Source organism: Stegodyphus dumicola, chromosome 8 (assembly GCF_044657685.1).
Source record: "Stegodyphus dumicola isolate Sdum_Otavi_A_Nest chromosome 8, ASM4465768v1".
NCBI lineage: Eukaryota > Metazoa > Arthropoda > Arachnida > Araneae > Eresidae > Stegodyphus > Stegodyphus dumicola.
In genome coordinates, this window is record NC_140775.1 from 164,339,882 (window position 1) to 164,361,919 (window position 22,038).

At 35.1% G+C, this 22,038-nt stretch overlaps 2 long non-coding RNA genes across 6 annotated transcripts in view; one reads left to right on the forward strand and one right to left on the reverse strand.

Moving 5' to 3' along the window:
• The window catches only part of LOC118204223 (uncharacterized), a 382,418-nt gene that overhangs the window by 217,684 nt on the left and 142,696 nt on the right, over positions 1-22,038 (forward strand). The window lies entirely within an intron of this gene.
• Positions 1-22,038, reverse strand: part of LOC118191378 (uncharacterized) — a 338,644-nt gene that overhangs the window by 128,029 nt on the left and 188,577 nt on the right. The window lies entirely within an intron of this gene.

Sequence of the window (22,038 nt, forward strand, 5' to 3'; positions counted from 1 at the left end):
TTAGGAATCGATTAAAACATTATCACGTGGGTCAAGTAATGAATTCATTTAGAGCACAGCACGTCAAGTGTTTCGAACTGCAAGCCTATACACAAATTATTTTGATAAAAGAATTTACAAACTGTGGCTCTAGATACGTCAATAAACTATTAACCATTATTATTAGCCCTTAGGGCGTTAGCCCAGAAATGCAATTAATTTTGTTTTGGCATTTTTCGTCGATTCACTATACACGGCGAATCATTTTCAAATTACTGCGACCAAATATTACCACCATGTGTTATATTTAAAGAAAGTAAATAATAAAGAATCTGCGTAAATGTATGTATGTTTCTCGCATTGTGTAAAACCACGGTACCTAGAGCCATCAAAATTTGAATTACGTACGTCTCCACCCGAATATGGGCATCTGGAAGACCAAATTTGGAAAATGGAATTTGTTTTATTACCTATTTCATAATTTATAAAGCATTTATGAGTTTTTAATTAAGAGACTCGAGGATTTCAAAGCGAGCGATAGCAACACTGTACGGGGAAAAACACTTTTATCTTCAGGGCGCGAGACTGTGTATCGGAAATATTAAAGATATGCTTGTTTTAAAATTATTTTGCGACATTGCTGTTGAATTGCATTTTTTGGTTTAAGTGCGAAGAACATGTTATTTAATAAATAAAGGTAACACACGAAATGTTAAAAAAAAGGCCTCTTTGGGAGTAATATAAAATTAAATTTCAGATTTGTTTCATTTAATTTCTTGTTTATTGTGGTGCATTTAAGGACTTTGTAACTAGTTTCTTCTCGAGCAGATTGGTACCGAAGACAATAAAATTACTTCACCTTATAAAATTAGAAACAGTACCTCAGTTTATTGGATACACGTTCGGGGTCTGGTTCCCGTTTAAAACTGATGACTGATACGATAAATATTTTTTTTCATTCAGAAATTTTAATATCATGAGTTTGAAAACAAAATTTTTAACTGTGGAAGAAAACTACTTATTTTTGTGAAAAGGCAAAACACATTCTTCGGTCCACCGCCTGTTTACATGCAACCGTTTGAAAAAAGAATAAATTTTAAGGCAGCAGACGATATGTCTCATTTCAGATAAAATGTTAATGTTTACGCCATAATGATTAAGTTTACGCCATAATATTTACGCAAACGTTCTTCGGTACACCGCCTCTTTACATGCAACCGTTTGAAAAAAGAATAAATTTTAAGGCAGCAGACGATATGTCTCATTTCAGATAAAATGTTAATGTTTACGCCATAATGATTAAGTTTACGCCATAATATTTACGCAAACGTTCTTCGGTCCACCGCCTGTTTACATGCAACCGTTTGAAAAAAGAATAAATTTTAAGGCAGCAGACGATATGTCTCATTTCAGATAAAATGTTAATGTTTACGCCATAATATTTACGCAAACGTTTTAAATATTTTTATGATCTTCAACAGATATTTCATTCTCATATTGATTGAATCTTAGTACTATTTTTTAGCCTTTTTTATAAATTTTTTTTAATATTACTGAAATTGGAACACGTTTCTCACTTGAATACTCTTCCCGATTTTCTGCGACATATCTTTCTGAATACTTACCAGTCGAACTTCTCTCTACTTTCTACCAAAAGACTTTTCCATCAACTCGGAGGAGATAAAAACTGTACCAACTTCCGCCTCCCTATCGAGGAAACGGGCATATCGTCTGCGGAATAAGGAACGCATCCGTCAACTGAAGTTCCACGGAGAAGAAGCTGCACTTCTTCTTCTTCTTGCCTCATTTATTTATTTTTGGTCCTTCTTCGCCAATGATATATTTTTCTTCTTTTTTCACCTTTATGCGCGAGTTGCTGACAAGGAGTTCTGCTGCTCTCTGATTGATGAAGGTGAGTCATAGAGAAAGCCTGAGTCTTGTTGAAGAGAAATGAGTTTCGATTTGAGTTGAGAAGAGGTATCTCCTAGTAATGCGGGCGATTATTTCAATGTTTACTTTTGTTATGTTGTTGATGAGAAAACTACGTAGTATTGGTGTGAATGCTGTTGAGAAGAAATCCAGTTTCTCATTTCATTTCAAATCTGCTGAATTTCTGGATTATTAGCGAGTGCAGCGTTCTTCTCCGCATGCTAATAAATAATTTAAAGCATCTTATCTTCCTACAACAAAAGGAAAATTAATTTTAGCTCCAAGGCTAAAAAATATACGTATATTTTTCGGCAAAGAAACGTATAATGCTTTTCCATGCCCTAACGTATAATCCTATTTTTGAAATGATTCTGCCTGCTTAATAAATTTTCAAAATTTAAACTTAATCATTAAGAACACGAGTGACTCCAAAATAGCTATAAAACAAATAGATGCTATTTAAATCAATATCATATATCATCAAAATAGTTGCTCTACAAAATAATAGCATCTTCTCAAATATAAAGAAATGAGTGATGACAAAGTTATGTAAAAGTTTTTTTAGCTCAGAAGGGCTATTAGTCTCGAAACAGCATTTTGTGCCAAATCACTAAAAGCGTTGAATCACTTTTCATATTGTAGCCATAAAATATTATCGCCCTGTATTATATTTAAAGAAATTAAATAATGAAGAATCTGCTTGAATGCATGCATGCTTTTCTCTTTCAGCAAACACAATACTAACTCAAGCCATCAAATTTTGAATAACGTAGTCCTCCATCCGAACATGGGTACCTGGAAGCCCGAATTTTGAATTTTGAAATTGGTTTATTAGCTATTTCATATTTTGTAAAGCTTTAATGAAGTTTTGATTAAAAAACTCAATGATTTCAAAGCGAGCAGCACCAACACTGTAGCGAATAAAAAAATTTCATCTCCAGCGCGTGAGGCTGTCTATCGGAAATTCTAAATATATGCTGCATTTATGTATTTTTAGCCCAAATTCTCTTGAAACATGTATGGGTGTGTAAATGATAAAAAAGGTCACTTTGTGAGTAATGTAAACCCTAAAAGCCACGAGGTTTCTTTGATGGCAAAAACTACCCATTTAAACTTTTCCTATTACCAGGGTCAAAAGTGATGATCATTTTTGTTATGAAAGCATCTGATAGACGACCACCGTTACCTCCTGCGAAGGGACAGACAATTTACACTCATGCCTTCTCCAGAATTTGAACCCGGGTCCCTCGGTGCGGCAGTCAAAGTCACTAACTGCTTTCGCGTTCTGAGCGGCGAACTATGTAAAAGTAAACTCCAACAATTTTCATTCAAAATACACGATATTCCAGTTGACCCGATCTCTTTTGTTTCTCTACAACTTAAGCAAAATTATAATTCTCATTAATTTATTTATATAATTTTAATTTTTTTTTAGTCCAAAGGGATTTGAATCCCGAAGGACTATTAGTTTCGTTTTGGCATTTTGCGTCGGACTCATAAATGTCGGTTCACTTTTCAAACTGTTGCCATAAAATGTTAGAGTCCTGCATTATATTTGAAGAAATTAAATAATGAAAAATCTGCATAAATGTATGTATATTTCTCGTATTGTGATAAAACAACGGTACATAGAGTCATCGAATTTTGAATAACGTAATCCTCCAACGAATATGAGCATGTGGAAGACCAAATTTGAAATTTGAAATTTGTTTTATGATCGATTTCCTATTTTTTAAAACTTTGACGAATTTTTGATTAACTAACTCAAGGATTTCAAAGCGAGCAATGGCAACGTTGTGCAGAAAAAACATTTTTACCTCCAGCGCGTGAGTCTCTGTATCGGAAATTCTAAAGATATGCTCGTTTTAAAACTATTTTGCGATATTGCTGTTGCACTGGATCTTATGGTTTAAGTGCGAGGAACATGATATTTAATAAAGAAAGGTAACACACAAAATGTTAAAAAACGCCCCTTTGGACGTAATTTAAAATCTGAAACATTTCAATTTTTTTTTTTTTTTTTTTTTTTTTTTTACAAATGGCGGGCATTTGCCTATAACGGCATTAGCCACTACTAAGGTCAGAAGCGGTGACCATTTTATTGTGAAGGCACCTAATAGGCGGCCACCGTTACCTCCCCTGAAGCGACAGACAATTTTACATCCAATGCCTTCTCTGGGATGCGAAGCCGGGCCCTTTGGTTGTCGCAGTCAGACTTTCCTAACCATTATACTGTCTGGGCGACTCGTTTTCTTTTAATTTAAATCGTATAAAATGACATCACAAAAAAGATATACTTTTAATGAAGGTGCTAAATTAATTTAGAATAATATTTAGTAGATGTAGACTGGAATATAAGTGTTCCGCAAACATTAATGGAGGTATATATAATTTATTTTGCACATATAAATGTTTCGATTATAACCTTTAAATTTAATTATAAAAAAAAATTAATATTTTAATGCAAATGTCTGTCCGATAATGTAAATGTTAAAATTCTGATAATTTTAGTTTGTTCATGAAAGATATGTACGAAAAAATCATCTAGACTTTAAATAATAAGAAAATCTATATTGAATTTTAAAACGTCCTTTCACCGCATTGTATTATCATTGTGTGTACAAAAGCCTAAAATCGATAACTTAGCAGAGAGTAATTTAAAAATTAATGACTAATCTTTGACTATAGAACTATAGAATTCCCCATGAGTGCACTAATTAAAGCTTATGAAAAGATGACGTTTATGTCATCTACCGAAAATACTTTTATCTTTATATGCTATAGTATGATGTATTTAGATTCTATTTTTAATTAATAATGTGTTAAGAATTATGTATAATATCCAGTACTATATAAATATGCTGTGTTCGGTACCTCTGCCATGTCTGCAGATATGCTTTCCTTACATATTTATTAATGTTTACGATGTAACATACTTAAAGCAAGATTCGATTGTAATTTGGAATTGGTCCCTTTGAAACGGATTGGATCCTGAAAAGGTCACAGTTTAGCTCTGATGGGGGTGAGCGATCAAATTTCAATTATAAAAGACGGGTTCCTGAAAAATTTCCAAATGAGTTGAATAATTTATTTTGAGCTAATTTGAATGTAATAATTCCAAACTTTTCCTCACTGTAAATTAACACGTTGCCGCTTATGTAATGCAACTGCTTGTACATTATTTAAAAAGCATTTAGCAAAAGGCAAATAAGCTATAGACTTCAATTATATAAATACTCAGCAAGAAAAAATGTGAAGAATGTCTGGGAAATAATTTATTACACACACACACACAGATACATATATATATATAGAGAGAGATAGAGATAACTGAATACCCCGGTTAAAATAAGCGTGCTTATATCTTACTAAAAAGAAAGTCGTCAGTAACTCAAATGTAGTGTGAGAAATTGAAAAGGTATCGAGAGCTGATAATAGCGGAACGTTAAAGCGAGCGTAAAAAATAAACGGGACGCATCAAAGTCAGAACCATTTATTTGCTTTATCCGAGATATTCTGAAGAAATCTTTTACTCTTCTTTACAGTATTTTACATCTCAAACTTTTCGAATTTTATGCAGAATGTTTCCATTTCAGGGCAAGAAGTGCGTTGGAAAATTGGAAATCATCTAGTAGAAACCGTTTGATATTTTGTAGAGTTTTAAAATTTGTATGAGTAAATAACAAATTTTTTAATCCGGATTTTGCTGTAGATTTAAATAATTATTTTTCAATAATATGCTATTTTAAATTTTGCTATAAATTAAGAAATAATGCAATAATGAAAGCAATGATTAAAATATTCGATGACAAATTATTTCTTGTGAAATTTTCTTGGAAATGGAATCTTCTTTCTTTTTTTTCTTCTTCGCTAACAAAATACTACTGGCAGTTCAATCCGGGATCCCATCCCGTAGAAAAAGAGGCCTGTATGAGACGCTTCGCAGTTTTCTCATTTATAACGTGAAAATGAGCCAGTTTTCCTTAGAAAGTCTCCATGAAGGCATCCCTCCTCTTAAGCAAATGAGCCTCCATTTTTCTGACATAACTTTAAAGATCTAAGTGAGTTCAGTGGAAATGGAGCTCCGGTTGAATTATCTATATTCACAGGTTTCAGGATTCAACCTTTTCGACTATTGGTGGACCGGCTTCCCATTATTTAAGAAGAGTTGTAGTTAACTGAAAAATGTTTATTTCTCTGATTAAAGTTGTAAAATTCTAGCTAATTTAATAGTCCTTGAAAGCTAGAATACTTAAGAGAATTATCGCAGAGTTCTAGTATGTAAATGACAAGTCCAAAGAAGGGTTACATTTAGCCTTTGTTCCCACTGAAGATGATTAACAGATGGCCCCTCCTTGTGCTTACAATAAGCCTTCACTTGGGCTTAAGACAGAACTTAAGAGAGAAGATCAAAAACTAGACTAATATACTAAACTAACCAACCGAAATTGCACAGCTATAACTAACAGAGTTGACCCTTATTAAAGATCACCGGTGAATACTAGCAATCACGTAAAAATACGGCCGAAAAATCGTAATATTAGACTTAAAGCAACGACGTGGCCAGAAGGCAGAACATGCTCCACTAGGGTCTTCTAAGGCCTTCTACTTTGAAGTCTAACTATACCCTTTTACGTGTGATTTGAAAGATCTGATATGAGGCATCAATGAGAGCACAGCTTAAATGGTGAAAGCACAAAAACACACAGATACTTCAAGTTCATTCTGTTTCATGACTTATAAGTGATAAATTAAAAGATACTGCTGGCCATTAAAATTGCAGCACCAGGAAGGAATGATCTGACGAACGTCAAAATCACATGAAAGTGAGAAGAGGTTGGGATATACAAATGATTAGAATTTCAGCGCATTTAGACGACGCAAACTGGAAAAGTGACATTTAAAGCACTGCATAAAAGAAAAATTGTGTAGTGGATTTCTCATTCGAAAAGCGCTTTATGAGGTCGAAGTATGCTCAGAATATAGTGTTATTCCTCGAATAATAATAAGAAATGCTTACCAGCAAGTGTCAGAATTCGATAGAGGCAGGATCGTTGCCAATAGAGAGTGTGGATTATCATTTCGTGATATCGCCCGTCGCACTGGTCGACATCCATCCACTGTCATGACACTATGGAATCAATGGATTGCTGAGGATCTAGGGTCTCAACGCTCTCCCATGACTAACATCCGAGAAGATAAACATATTGTGAGGTTAGCCCTTCAAAAACGGATAACCCTATCATGGACCATTAGTCAGGAAATTCGCATGTTTGCAGTACACCCAGTATCAGCTTGGACGTTTGCTGCAGCAAGAATTATCAGCATGGCGATCATTACATCTGCTTCCTTTGACATGCAGCACAGAGCGGGACGGCGACTCTGGTGTTCCGAACGACAAAGTTGGATACAGCAGTGGCACAGCGTTATCTTTTCAGACCCGGTTGTGAGTTTTTATTTTTTCCCGAGTTGTGCGTAGAGTATTCTGGTTTCTGCATACATATCTGGAGGCTCCGAAGAGACCGCACGTCGCCTGCTTGCATTCCATATCGGCCTAGGGTGTCCCTGCACCTGGTGTGATGGTTTGAGCAGCCAGACCGTAATGTGAAGGTAGATGGGTACATTTCTGACATATTACGTCCAGCGGTTGCGCCCCAAATTGGCCTACTAAACGCCATCTTCCAAGAAGACAATGCAAGACCACGTGTTGCGTCGTGTTCTGACCTTCTTCGATACATAGGGTATTCGATTGCTGCCTTGGCCTACGCGGTCTCCAGATCTTTCACCCATCGTAACCATCTGGTTGCTGAGAGATTGGCTCGCCACTCATCTCCAGATAATGCGGTTGCTGAAGTGGGGCTTCGACTTGAAACAGCATGGAATGAGATACCCGTTTCTGTCACCCAAGCCTCGTTCGATTCCATTCCTAACAGGCTAAGGGCCGTTTCAGCTGCCAGGGATGGAGTTGTTTCTACTAATTTCGCAGCCCCCAAAACCCCCAAACTGCTTACAAATTTAATGATTTTTGTCAATTTTAATGACCAGCAGTGTATTACAAAATAAAATTACCAGTCGCCTGGGCTTGAGAATGAAACAATCCGGATCTTAACATTCACCTTATTTATAATTCAGATACTTTCTTATTGAGGCTAGGAGTCGGTAACTGAAAGCTAACTCAAATCAGTATCTAATCTAAATTATCTTATTACCTAAATTACCTACTAACTTACCTAAACCGGTTAGTAAAACTCATTTATAATGCCACCACGTTACTCTACATTGATTGGCCAAGCCAGTCAGCGCCCGAACAGTAAAACTGCTGAAGAATGATATTATTATCCGCATTTGAGTCTCCGCGAGCTGGCTGGCTGTATGGAAATATTCATGTTTTCTCCCATGAGTAATTTAAATACGAGCTAGCGTCCTCCGCTAAAGCATTCTTTCCCTTAGGCAAAGAACTCTTTCCTGCGCTTTACAGTAGCTCAAATAAAGTAATCCATTCCTGAATTGTAAAAATAGATACTCACTTCTTTTTTTAGCACTGACCACCTGTCCATGAGATATAATGATGTAAACAGCGTACGTAGAAAAACTCTCATCCTGAAAAGAAATAGTTATGACTGCGACTAGTGTGAAAATGGGACTGCCGTATCGAAGGACGCGGGTTCGAATTCCGGAGAAAATATGGATGTAATTTGTCGGTTCCTTCATTGGAGGCACCGGTGGCCCACCTATTAGCCAGCTCCATAATAAAAAACCATCGCTTCTGGCCTTAGTTGTGGCTAACATCTATAAACGGCTCGAGCTCGACACCGGGGAAAAATGTGTGAAAATGGCTTAAAGTGAAATATATGAGTGAGTTTGAACGAAACACGATCTTAGGTGTGGAAGTTTTAGTTCCAGGAACTCCAAATTCGCTAATATTCTGAGCTTGGCTGTAAACAGATAATAGATTTAATAACATATATAAAAATGAGATACTTTAATCTCAGATTAAATAGAATATGCATCTGAGCTTGGCTGTAAACAGATAATAGATTTAATAACATATATAAAAATGAAATATTTTAATCTCAGATTAAATAGTATATGCATGTAGCTTTAGGAAAAATTTGCCTTCCAACCGGAATAGCGGTTATCAAAGCTGACGGCCGTCCCGAAGGACCCGGGGTCGAATACCAGAGAAGGCATGGATGTTTGTAAACGTAGGGTGTCTGTGCGGCATGGGGTACTCTAAATATGCGTGGGGAACGTCTTGTCGAAAGCTTGATGGTAGAGGAAGCTGTCACATGTATGGTGCTCAAAGCTCTTCCTGAAAAATGTTCATCTCGCATTCTTTACCACTAGTTCTGATGTGGGTTTGTTCTGGTGTTACTATCAGACAAGTGGGATAATTCACAAACAACAAAAAAGTTTAATTTAACAGTTTTTTAAGTATAAATATGTTAGGTGTTTAAGCAAATAAAAAATTATTAGTCCAAATGAGCTTTGTCTCTGAAGGGCTATTGTTTTCGTTTTGCGTTTTTGCGTTGAATCACTATAAATGTCCGGTTCACTTTTCAACCTGTTGCCACCAAATGTTAGAATCCTGCATTATATTTGAAGAAATTAAATAATGAAAAATCTGCATAAATGTATATTTCTCGCATTGTGATAAAACAACGGTACATAGAGCCACCAAATTTTGAATGACGCCATCCTCCTACGAATATGGGCATGTGGAAGCCCAAATTTGAAATTTGGAATCTGTTTTATGATCAATTTCATATTTTCTAAAACTTTAACGAGTTTTTGAGTAACAAACTCAACGATTCAAAAGCAAGCAATGGGAATACTCTACGGGGGAAAATGACCTTTTCATCTCCAGCGCGCGGAACTGTGTATCGGAAATTCTTATAGGCTCATTTTAAAATTATTTTGCGACATTGCTATTGAACTGAATTTTATGGTTTAAGTGCAAAGAACATGATATTTAATAAAGGTAACCCAGAAAACGTTAAAAAACGCCACTTTGGACGTAATTTAAAATCTGAAACCTTTCAGATTTTTTTATTTTGATATTTTTTTCTTCATTCGGTTTTGGCGTAGCACTTGAAATGAGTTTAATAATACATTGTTTAATTTTATAACTTTTTGCTAAGAATTTTATTTTATGGGAATGAATATAGCTATAACTGTGAAATTCTTCGTCCAAATTAATTATGATAAGAGTAAAAATAAAGTTCATTCAGCCGTGATAGCAAATATACATCTCCTCCGTGGAAAAAATGTAACTGATTTTACTGGAATTCATCTTCCTCCCCTCCCCGTGTATCCGGTTGAAGTATGGTATAGTTTAATCTATATATCCAGAATTCTTCTGGGTTAAACAATCGGTAAATAAACTTTTTGTTTCTGACATTATATCTCAAATTCTGGTAGCTGAGCCTGCGGTTAAACTTAGTTCAGGTAATTTAAGACGGCAAATATTAACATTTACAGACCTGGAATTTATAATCTTTGCAGTATTTCAAAAGACGTTTTGCTAACACCGCTATCTAAATATTGAAACAGTGCAGTAACAGAGGTATATTTACATTTAGTATCTGAATAGGTTCCCTAGTATGCTTCCCTCTGCTACACATCACCGGTGCTAGGTTCATTCATAAATCTGTTTCGCGTTACGCCGGCGCAGCGGCATCTCATTGCACTGTCGCGGATCGGAGAATTGCTGGGAGCGCTGTTCCGAAATAGATACAGATTGTTCCGCTACGCTTTCAAGGTAATGAGAAACCAGCGAAGATGTTTACGACAAATAATTGCACCCAACAGACGTGATAAATTTCACTTGTAACAATCCGGGGACCGTTTGCAAATTTGTGAAGAGAATTCCATTTGGGGAATAATACCACATATATACAATTTATTCAAAGGTCAGTTTTAAAATTCAAAAACTAAAACTGGAAATCGAGAAAAATCTGAGAAATTTTAAATATTTTGTCTAAAAAATAATAAAATAGAAAATTTACTTGTTATCTATAGTTCTCAAATACGTTATTCTCGTAAAAAATAAAGATTTTCTTCCATGTAACCTTGTTGTAAAATAGTGGTCGTATCAGTTCGGTAACCCAAAGATCCGGATTCGAATCAAGATAAAGGCAATCTTAGTTCTTTATGAAATCCTGTTTCTAAATTACGTATACCATTATACATTGTCTCATAAATCGAGTTCACTAATACGTTAATAAGTGTTGACTACTGACTGCTCTTTTCGCTTTCCAGAAGACGCTTTATGCATTGAAACCACGAATGATCGAATGAGCTTTGTCTGTTTAACGTTTAGTTACTGAAAAGGACTTATGCACGGAATCCAAAAATGGATAAATACTGATGTTTTCGAGTTTTTTTCCAAAGGCATCTCATGTATTGAATCCACCAACAGCTGAATACTCGTCATTCGTTTCCAGTTTAGTTCCAGAAAAGACCTTAAACGTTGATTTGATCAATGACTCAGCGCTGATCGTTCGCTTTTCGTTCAATTTTAGAAGGGATCTCAAACGTTGAATCCGCAAACTGATCTCTCGCTGCGCTGTCAATTACAGAAGCCATTTCATGCGTTGAATCCATCACCCATTAAATCCACTAATGAGCCGTCCAGATGGTATAGTGTTTCGGGGAACCTGACAGCGATACCGGAAGGTTCCGGTTCGAATCCCGGAGAAGGCATAGATGTAAAATTGTCTATCCCTTCATAGGAGATAACGGTGGCCTCATATTAGGTGCCTTTACAATACAATGGCCACCACTTCTGACTTTAGTAGTAGCCAATGCCGTTATAGGCAAGTGCCCGCCATTGGGAAAAGAAAAATCCACTAATGAATCCACCCATGACTGAATATTCATCGTTTGTTTCTTGTTCAGATTCAGAAGGGAATCCAAATGCTGAATCTACCAGTAACTGAATACTTGTCGCTCATTTCCGTTCACTACTAGAAGGGGTCACAAGCGCTGAATCCAATATTCAACGAATATTGATCTTTCGTTTCAAGTACAGTTCCAGAAAGTATCTCATGCATTTAATACACTAGCAGATGAATACAAATTATTCGTTCAAAATTCAGTACCAGAAGGCATCCTCATGGTTAATTCCACCGATAATTGAATATTGTTTGTTCTTTTCATGTTCAGTACTAGAAGGGTCAAAATTATTTTCCTCAAAAAATACGGACTGAGATTTTAATATATGTAGGCAGCAGCTAAGAAAATCTAAATACATAGCTAATTATTTTCGTTTCTTTCCCTTTTGAACTACATTTATTTAGCATACTTATTTCTAGTATTTGAATCCAGTGCTTCTCCCAGCCTACCACTGATCAATAATGTTACTAGTTAGATGAACACTACTAATAACTTTCCCCGTTTTATTTCCAAGGACACAACTGTTCGCCTGAATGGAGCTTTCGGAATTTTCTGCGTATGAAAGCAAATACACGTATAGTTGTTTCAGAAAATTCTTCATAATGGTATTGCTCTCTCCGTTAGGCAGATAACATGTATCTATATTCCCTTAAAGAATCAACCAACCCAGTCTGTTACGCAAAAATTTGACAAACTTTTGTAGAAAATCCTACATGATACCTGCATTTTCATAGGCAGAAAGACCTTCATGCTATATGCAAATCAAGGCTTAAACGTTTTTCAGTCGCGACCCCAGGACCCCCCATAATATTTACGAAAATTTTGTGGGACCCCCATAACTATTGCAGCTTTATGTTATTAAGTTTAATTTCTAATTTTAAGACACAGAACAATGTGAAAATTTTAAACGAGTAACAGACGAAATGACAGCGTCAAGCGCCAAGCAAGTAAAATGAACGTTTATATATTATAAAAAAATGCGTCGAAAAGTTTTCGTTTTTTCTTTGTCTGTACTGTCCTATCTTTATCTATTTTCAGATACATTGTGTAAAAATATTTTGTACTCAAGTCTAGAAAATGAACGTCTAAATTCCATATTACAATGGATGATTTTGATTTATTTAACAAATTATAATACTTTTCATAGAAATGAAAATATTTATTAAAAAAAGACATCTGTCCTCGGTTGAAAATATATCAGCATCAATTCAATGAAAAAATATAATTTATATATGATTATGGATAAAGTCCTGCAAGTATTTCCGAAAACAAAGTCGAAAAATCATTGTTTAAATTCTTTAGTTTTTTTTTTTTTAGATTTTATTAAAAAAAGACGAATGAAACATTTGAGATGAAATCCTATAAAACTAGAAGTTGGAATGATTTTTCTACTGCCAGCGTTTCTACTTCTTCGACGGATATCGCTATGTGCTGTTAAAATAAATATTGCCCCCTTTGGTACCGAAAGCCAATTATCTTTTAATTGCGTTATCATTCCCAACGCAGCTAAACGTAAGCTGCTCCGAGAGTCCGCCAGTAAACATACTCAACAGAAAAAGAGAAGAGTAAATAAATATTACATCATTAAAACCGTAATACAGTGCCCTGAAGAGACATATTTAAATAGCAAACATAAAAATAAAAAAAAAAAAAAAAATTCAAAACCAAAGCTTACGATGGAGTCAGGTAACAGAGTGATCTTTGACAACGTGAGACGTAATTTCTTTTACGCAATCTCAAATGACATGCTTTGCAGAAATCTAGGTAACCTAAGATTTATTTTTGTTTAAAAATGTATTGTCTGACACGAAAAATTAGAGGAAACTTCAAAATACAACTCCTCTTCTTGCATAAAATAAATATTCTAAAACTCGTCACAACAGCCATTTCTGAAACGGGATATAATGTAGCAGTTCTCCACATGTTGCAGACTTGTACAGTTAGTTCGCTCTCTTTTGAAGGTTTTAAAGCTTGTGTGATTTTGATATATATCTGACAGAATATACAATCTTCATTTTGACGATAAGACCCTGGTACTTTTTTCTTTTGTTTAGCCAGTAGCATATTCTTCAATACGAATTTATAAAGACCTTATCAGATCTTGAATCCTCGTCAGATTCAAGATCCCGTCTTCAGACTATTTCTAACAACATGCACCTTTTATTTCTCGCATTATGCCCTGTAATTAATTTATTTTAATAAACAGTTAAACATCAGAATGGTATTAAAGTGAATACCTGTCGATTCTTGTAGGTACAGAAAGAAATGGTTGCTTTCTTTGCAACAATTGCTGCCATTGCTCTTCAAAGATCTCTCTGTCCTCTACCATTTAATTATAATAGACATCTTATACACAAAACGAGTTACAGTATGTTGAAGACGGAGTCCTGTGCTTTTGCTCAGGGGCGTTTATGGAGCCATATCACCTGAATTTTTGGAGGTTCTTCAACTTAAGACCCAGGGTATGTTTACTGTTTCTTGCACTTTTATACTGCTATTGCGTGAATCCAAAAAGAAATTTTGGGAACCCTTCGGAACGTAAAGGTCCTTCGCGTCTGCAAACTGCAAGAATCCATGCATCCGCTTGTGCTGAGAGAAGTGAAACTTACTTCTTACAACAAATGATAGTGCTCCTGATAGTCTTATAACTTAGATAACATTTATGGTGAGATAACTTTAATAACAGTAAGTTCAGATTTAGAATAATTTAGTAGTCAAAGACTAGACAATTCAGCTTGATGCGAAGTTGGCTCACAACTAACGGGCGTAGATATTCAGTTATGAAAATTTATCATGCAAGGTCGAAAACTACAAATCTTATTTGAGCTAGCAGCAACTTAGTAAGATTGCCTTGAGTTTGTCTTAAAGTCTAAACACCTCAGTTTAAATACATGTGAGCTAATTTGCGTTCTTTCTTTGAAACGGAAAGAAGAAGTAACAGTAAAGGTTTAAATCATAATAACCGGTTAATTAAAATAATTAAATTCTATAAATTTTATTGATTAGTTTTCTCGTAAAAATGCAAAAAAATACTATTATCTCCATAATAATGCAATGTACGAGTATAATGGCAATAGGTTCCAATTTTCCAAAGAATTTTAGGATTTTCTACGATAAGTGAAATGATTTCAGGTGATAGAGTGTTCTCACAGCTGTTCAGGAATGTTGTGCGCTAGTATATTCGTGTAGATATGTCAAAAAAGAATTAAAAACTATGGCATTAAGTTAAATGCTATTAAATTTATTTTTAATAGAAAACTTAAACCCCTTTAAACTATGAAATTCTCCCCAAGGGAGGAATCCCCCCCCCAGGTTGAAAGCACCTACTATAACATAATAAAAAGTCCTTTAGCTAATAAATAATGAAGAGTAAGTTCCTTACCCTCGCTGCACATTTTCTAGAATCTTCTTCTTCCTGCTTGGTTGGTGTAATTGGAAGGAACACCGTTTATAAATCGGGAGATCCTAAAATAAAAGTTTGATCCCATTCCCCCTGAAACTATGAAATTTCCATTACGACGAGAATTCTCCCCTAGGTGAGAATACCTAGTATAATCAGAAAGTCCTTTGGCACAAAAATAATGAAAGTAAGTTCCTTATCACTACACATGTTTCAAAATTTTCTTCTTCCTCTCTACGTATTTCGTCAGTGTAATTATTAGCACCTCTGGTTATAAATCGGGAGGTACGGAATTCAAATCCCAATGAGGGCATTAGTGGTTCTCCTGGGTTTCCTACTCCAATAGGTAACCAATCGCTATAATGAAAGCATAAACAAAAAGTACTTTTCCTGTATTTCAGGTATCGGGAAATGACTTTGACCACAGCATCGCAACTGTGCCTTGGCAAAACGATTCCAGAACAACCATATACGACATCTGGACGGATTAGTACAGCTAATCAGCATGTGCCAAATGTCTATGGCTTCTGAATTACATGTACTGGTACTCTGCCAGAAAAAAAAGAGGGGAGACAGTTCTATATAACTCGTTCTACTGAGCCAATTGGCGAAATTCAGAATGCGTTTTCCATGTCCCGAAAGCGCGACTTGGGATTTACATTAGATTATACTGTAGCATTATTCTAATATAGAAATTTTTACACAAAATCGGACGTTTTCTCAAATACTATGCCAATTGTTTTTCATATTTCGATTCTACGACTCAAATAATGCCTAAATATTCAATTTTGTAAAATTTCGTGCGAAATTTACGTAGAAATTCAAAAATTTATCTTGGTGCCTTTTTTTCAGTTTGCGTCAAGTACAATTCACTTGGCGAACTTCTTAATTTATAGCAACCTATTTTAATTTCAATTGCTACATTGTGCATAAGCGGGAAAAAAGTTACGTCGTTCTTACTTTCAAATGGTTTTAAGAAAGTGCGAAAACCACATTCGATGTTATTATCGCTTTCAGCAAGTACGCGAAATTTCAAAACGCGCCAATATATAAATCCACGTATATCTTCGAGCGTTTTGAATAAAAAGCTCTAATTTTTTGCAGGTATGCTTAGAAATACATCCATTTTAAGATTATAAGGTATTTCTCCCACTTCCCTAGCGTACCTTCGGGATGTAACGGTAGCACGCTGGGCCGGTATTCCAGATGTCCGTGGTACGATTCCCGGCGAAGGCGGTTGCATATTTTTCATCTTTTCTGCTTCCAACTAACCTAATGACTCTACAAGATGATGATAAAAATTTCATAGGTAATAAATAATTGATACAAAAATTATACAATACAAAATTATAAAATAACACAAAAATGTTTTCGAAACTTTACAAAAAATATTTAAAAATACAAATTTAAAAAATAAATCACAAAAATGTGCGAATTATATTTGGATTAAGCCTAAATTTCAAATTCTGGAAGAAGGAATCAAGGAATTTAATAAAAAAAAGAGATATTAATAAATATGTATATCAAATTCAATTAATACTGAGGAGCTAAAAGTTTGAGAGCTAATTTTTTAAAAACTACTCATGCGATTTAAAAAAACTTGAGAGTTTGGCATTATTTGAGTTGTAGAATCGAAATATGGAAAAGAATTGGCATGCCATTTCAGAAAAAGTTCGCTTTTATGTCAAAATACATATCTAAAACATACCCTAAGTCGCGGTTTCGAGACATGAAACCGCAAGTTGAATTTCATCAATTGGCCTAGTAGAACGGAACACATAGAACTATCCCATTTTCTTCTTTTTTGGCGCAGTGTACATCAGGGCTACGTAGAATGAACGCCATCTTACATGCTGAAGCAGGGAACGCTTTTTTTGAATGCCTCCCGGATGTTGCTCCTGTCACTGAGCTAAATGGATTTGTGTTTAGCTTTATTTCCGGTCCATGCCAACGTCGTGCAATACAAATTTTTGGCACGTATAATAATATTAGATATCATTCTTACAAGAAAGGAGATCATATTTTTTAAGTTTAAATTTTAACTATAAACTTAAACGTAACAAATAATTTAAATAATATAAATTTACTTATTGATCTCCTCGAATCTCCTCTATAGTCTTTTAAGTATCTGAGGTAGCAATATTTGATTAGGCAGCTGAGATATGCCATATTAGTTAAATTAAGAGACAAAGCTGAAGCTTAAAGGTATATCCTTAGCTAGCTTATTGGCGTGGTGTTAGGCAACCCGGTTGCTATGCTGTCGCTGGGTCCGGTTTCGAGTTCTTGTGAAACGAAATTCTAGTTCGAATTCGAATGACTCATAATCCAAAATGAGGGCCTGGAGAGTTTTACATAAGTTTTAATTAAACTTAATATTTACATATATACAATGTAGGCTAAAATGCCTGAATCGAATATTAAGGCTCAAAAAGCAAGAACTGAATAGTTCCATCAAAGAATCTAAATCGAATTATATTGCGTAGTGCATCGAATTATACCTTCAAGAAGAATAAAATTTCAAGTCACGTGCTCAGAAGGGGAAGCGTCAAGTAAGACAATAGATGGACTTCTAACGCAATCTCTTGGCGATATCAAAGAATATTCCTTAACACCTGAGAAGGCATGGATGTTTGGAAGTGTAATAGTATCTTTGCGGCATGGGGTACTTAAAATACTCTCGATCCTTAAGTCTTCTCCACAAGATAATGGCAGAGTAACAGCATGTTAATAAACTTTCGCATTCGTCCTACGGGGTTCTTCTTTAAAACTGGGATGGAGCTTCTATTTTCTCGTTTGTGTAATTCGGTCGCCTTCGTGATGCAGCCTGAGAAAACTTTCTCAGCTATACGACGCTTTAATATCCAATAGATTTGGTACTTTCTTGATAATTGTGTTAAATTGCAAATCTCCGGTCATTTGGAATAAAAGCAACAATTTTCATACTATTAAGTGGAATATATCGCATTACCCTGACATTATAAAAATTTTCCGCATGAAATAAATATACTGTTAAGAAATGTAAAGGCGCGGTGAGATGGCTTTCCCGCAAAACAGTTTTAGGGTTAACATAAAATAGCAAGATAGGCAAGGTTGTCACATTTGGCGAGAAATCGCCTATTTGGCGACATTTGGCGACAAAATTGGCGCTATACCATGGACGGTTGGAGAACCTTCTGGAACGAATTCTTACCGGTTTAGCCCAGAATGTTCCCGAACACAAGCCGAAAGCTATATAAACCCTGCTGGTCCGCAGTCAGTTAGTGTGTCTCAGAGATTGTGCCTCATCTAGCGAGCAGTGCGGATTCGATCGAGTTGACAGCCGGGCAATGAGTGCTGAGTGGGTCGTCGAGTACACCGAAGGAGTCTGTTAGTGTATCGCGGTTAGTGCATCATCGAGAGAGCGTGTTGAGCTTCGGGAACGACTGAATCGAAGAGCCGGAAGCTTTGCTCTGTGTGTCGTCGAGTGCATCGCGAGTTGTAACGTGGAGAGTCTCGAGAGTACGTGGAGTTCCGAGAACCACCAAGCAGAGTCAGGAGCTGTACTCCGGAAAGCAGAGTCGGGAGCTGTACTCCGGAAAGCAGAGTCGGTAGCTGTACTCCGGAAAGCAGAATCGGGAGCTGTACTCCGGAAAGCAGAGTCGGGAGCTGTACTCCGGAAAGCAGAGTCGGGTGCTTTGCAGGAAGCTGTCTCCACCGCGATAGCCTGATAACCTGAAGGCTGTGTCGCTGATTGTTCCAGCGTGTTTACAGTAGATCTTCAACGACTGTAAAAGTGTTTTGGAGCTGTCCTGATTAATATTGATAAATAAAGTGTATTTCGATACTTCATTCAGTGTCGTTGTTATTCACTCCAAATCTACAAACCCGGTACGAACGTGAAGGAAGAAAATAACGTAACAACTAGTGTCAGAAGAAAAAGAAAAACGCAACAATATTATTTAATTTTTTTTCAAATATGAGCTGTAACTTAAAGAATATTTTGCATTCCTCTGATTCATGAAAAAGACTTTTGTCGTTACTAATATGAAGCTATTAAACGCATTCCTTAATTCTTTACAAAGATGTTTATGTTTTGTTTATGCATTTGTTTATAAAGAAGACGGATTTAAACTCATCCTTAATTTTTAAATTTCCTACAAAGCAGCATGCAAATGTAAAACATTTATTTACTTACTGTTAATGAGAAACCTAAGTGGTTGCAGAAAATTTTCAGCTTTCTTTTTAAAGTTGCATTATTAATCTTCTCTAGCAAACTTAATATGAATGGAATTGAAAGAACTGCTGCTAATGACATATTACATTAATTTGTTAAAATATTTGAATTAGATTTTATATTCATACGTATTTATTACATTAGATAAATTTAATTAGTAAACCTTAAATTAAACAAATAAAAGTTCTCAAATAGGATTAAATGAATAGCTGAAGATGTGCTTTATGTGATTAATAGGTTTAATATCAATACACGCCCTGATTCAAATGAGTTTTATTCATATAAATTCATTTCTTTTCCGTTTGGGGAAGGTAAAATAATTTCCTGTAATCAAATCAGTGTGAAATTAGCCTTTCAAGATTATTTTCCGTTTGTTATTTGCGCTCATTATGTGCTTAAAGGTATGTCCTAGAAACATTTCCGTTTAAATACATGCTCTTTCAAGTATATCATTAAATCCGACAAAGAAATATATTTAAATATTGTATTCTTTTGCAGAGTTTTCAGAAAAGTATCTAATTAATACAAGATCTGTCTATTTGGATTGATTTTGTAAGCTTTAATGTGTCTACAAATTTAAAATGTAGCAGCCGTTTGCAAAGCGTGTACTTCTTACGTGTTGAAACCAGAATTTCTAAAAGCAGTTAGGATATATGTGTTACCCATTCAGGTTTATGGATTTCTTTGGAAATTTATACCAAGTGGTTTTCAAAATCAAATTTTTAATAAAAAATTTAATGTGGACATCACATGACTTTGTATGGCCTAGTAAATTATAAACAATTTTTGCTGCATTTCGTTTAAACTTATTTCCTCGAATTTCATTAGAGATATATTTCTCATTCAGTTAACTCTTTTCACACTTCTCGGCAAAGCAAAAATAAATAAAAACTCAAAACATCTTCATTGAAAGTTGTAAAATGAAGAAAACCGTAAAACACCAAATACAAATAAATCAATAAAAAATTAATTTTTGCAGTTAAAATTCGAGTTTCTACGCAAAATCTAGCAAGTTTACCAGCAAGAAGCAGAGGTTTAGGTTCACAAAGTTTACTTTTGGTCCCATTCGACAAAAAGACATTGAAGGCGCTTTATTCTGTCCGTATGTACAGATATTACTCAAAAGCATCGTTCAAATAAATTCGAGAGCGGTTGAAATGGACATTTTTGCCCAAATATGATACCCGAAACGTTTTGCGATTACAATACTTCCTCTTTTTCGTACAAGGAAGTAGAAAGTTTTATTTATAACTTTATACAAATCATAGCACAACAACATGTGCGTTTTGGTTCAGTGTTAATAAGCATAAATTTCTTATTTTCTTCTAACATATAAGCAGATTAAAAATTCTTGAACTCTCTCTATCAAACCATTTGTTCTTCTTATGTTGTTCTTCCTAGTTCTTCCTACTATGTATAATGGTTCTGTGAGACTAAAGGTGCAAAATTGGTGCATCTTGTCCGCGAATGTGGAATACCGGAAGTAATTACTCATCATTGCTGGATTATAGTTCTGAGAAGTTTGGATACTTTACGCACGCTTTTGGATACGTAACATTGCATACTGGACTGTGGTGGTAAGACCTTTTGTACTCACAAATTCGGAGTTAATATGGATAAGCTTTCGAAAATAATTGAAAGAAGAAGTAACGTTCGCGTTAGTGTTACTTTGAAAGGTATCAATTTTGCATCTATTCCTAATTCAATTTTGCATCTAATAGTCAGTGGCAGGCAGAGATGCCTAATAATATATCTCTAATTGATTGAAATTTTCGTATATTTTCTTGTAAATAAATGTTGTTATTATTAACAAAACCTCTTATTATCTCTTGGATGCACCTTTAGTCTCACAGAACCATTAGATGCAAAATTGGTGCATCGGCCGGGAATGTGGAATACCGGAAGTAATTAGTCATCATTACTGGATTATAGTTCTGAGAAGTTTGGATACTTTACGCACGCTTTTGGATACGTAACATTGCATACTGGACTGTGGAGGTAAGACCTTTTGTACTCACAAATTCGGAGTTAATATGGATAAGCTTTCGAAAATAATTTTGAAGCTTCGTATTTGATATAATATGCTATTTATATTTTTATTCTTGTAATTTTAAATGGTTCCTGAATGTAAATTTAGTTGAAATTCAATGGTAAGTGAACTCAAGTGAGTTCAGGTGGGGAGTATTACGTATTTCCGGAGTCATTCTGACTAGAGGGCGCTGCGTTCGTCCTAATAGTCAGTGGCAGGCAGGATACTAAAGGTGTAAGACGTGGAAGGCAGAGATGCCTAATAATATATCTCTAATTGATTGAAATTTTTATCCGAACAGGCTAAAACTGTACATGTTTGCGAAAAGGGCTTATTTTTGGTACATATATTACTATGAGACACAGAAATATTCTCGGCGTTTTTATTAGATTTAGATTGTGAGTCATTCAAAGCAGTTTCGCTTTCCACTTGCTTCTCACAACCTTTCAAAGTAACACTAACGCGAACGTTACTTCTTCTTTCAATTATTTTCGAAAGTTTATCCATATTAACTCCGAATTTGTGAGTACAAAAGGTCTTACCTCCACAGTCCAGTATGCAATGTTACGTATCCAAAAGCGTGCGTAAAGT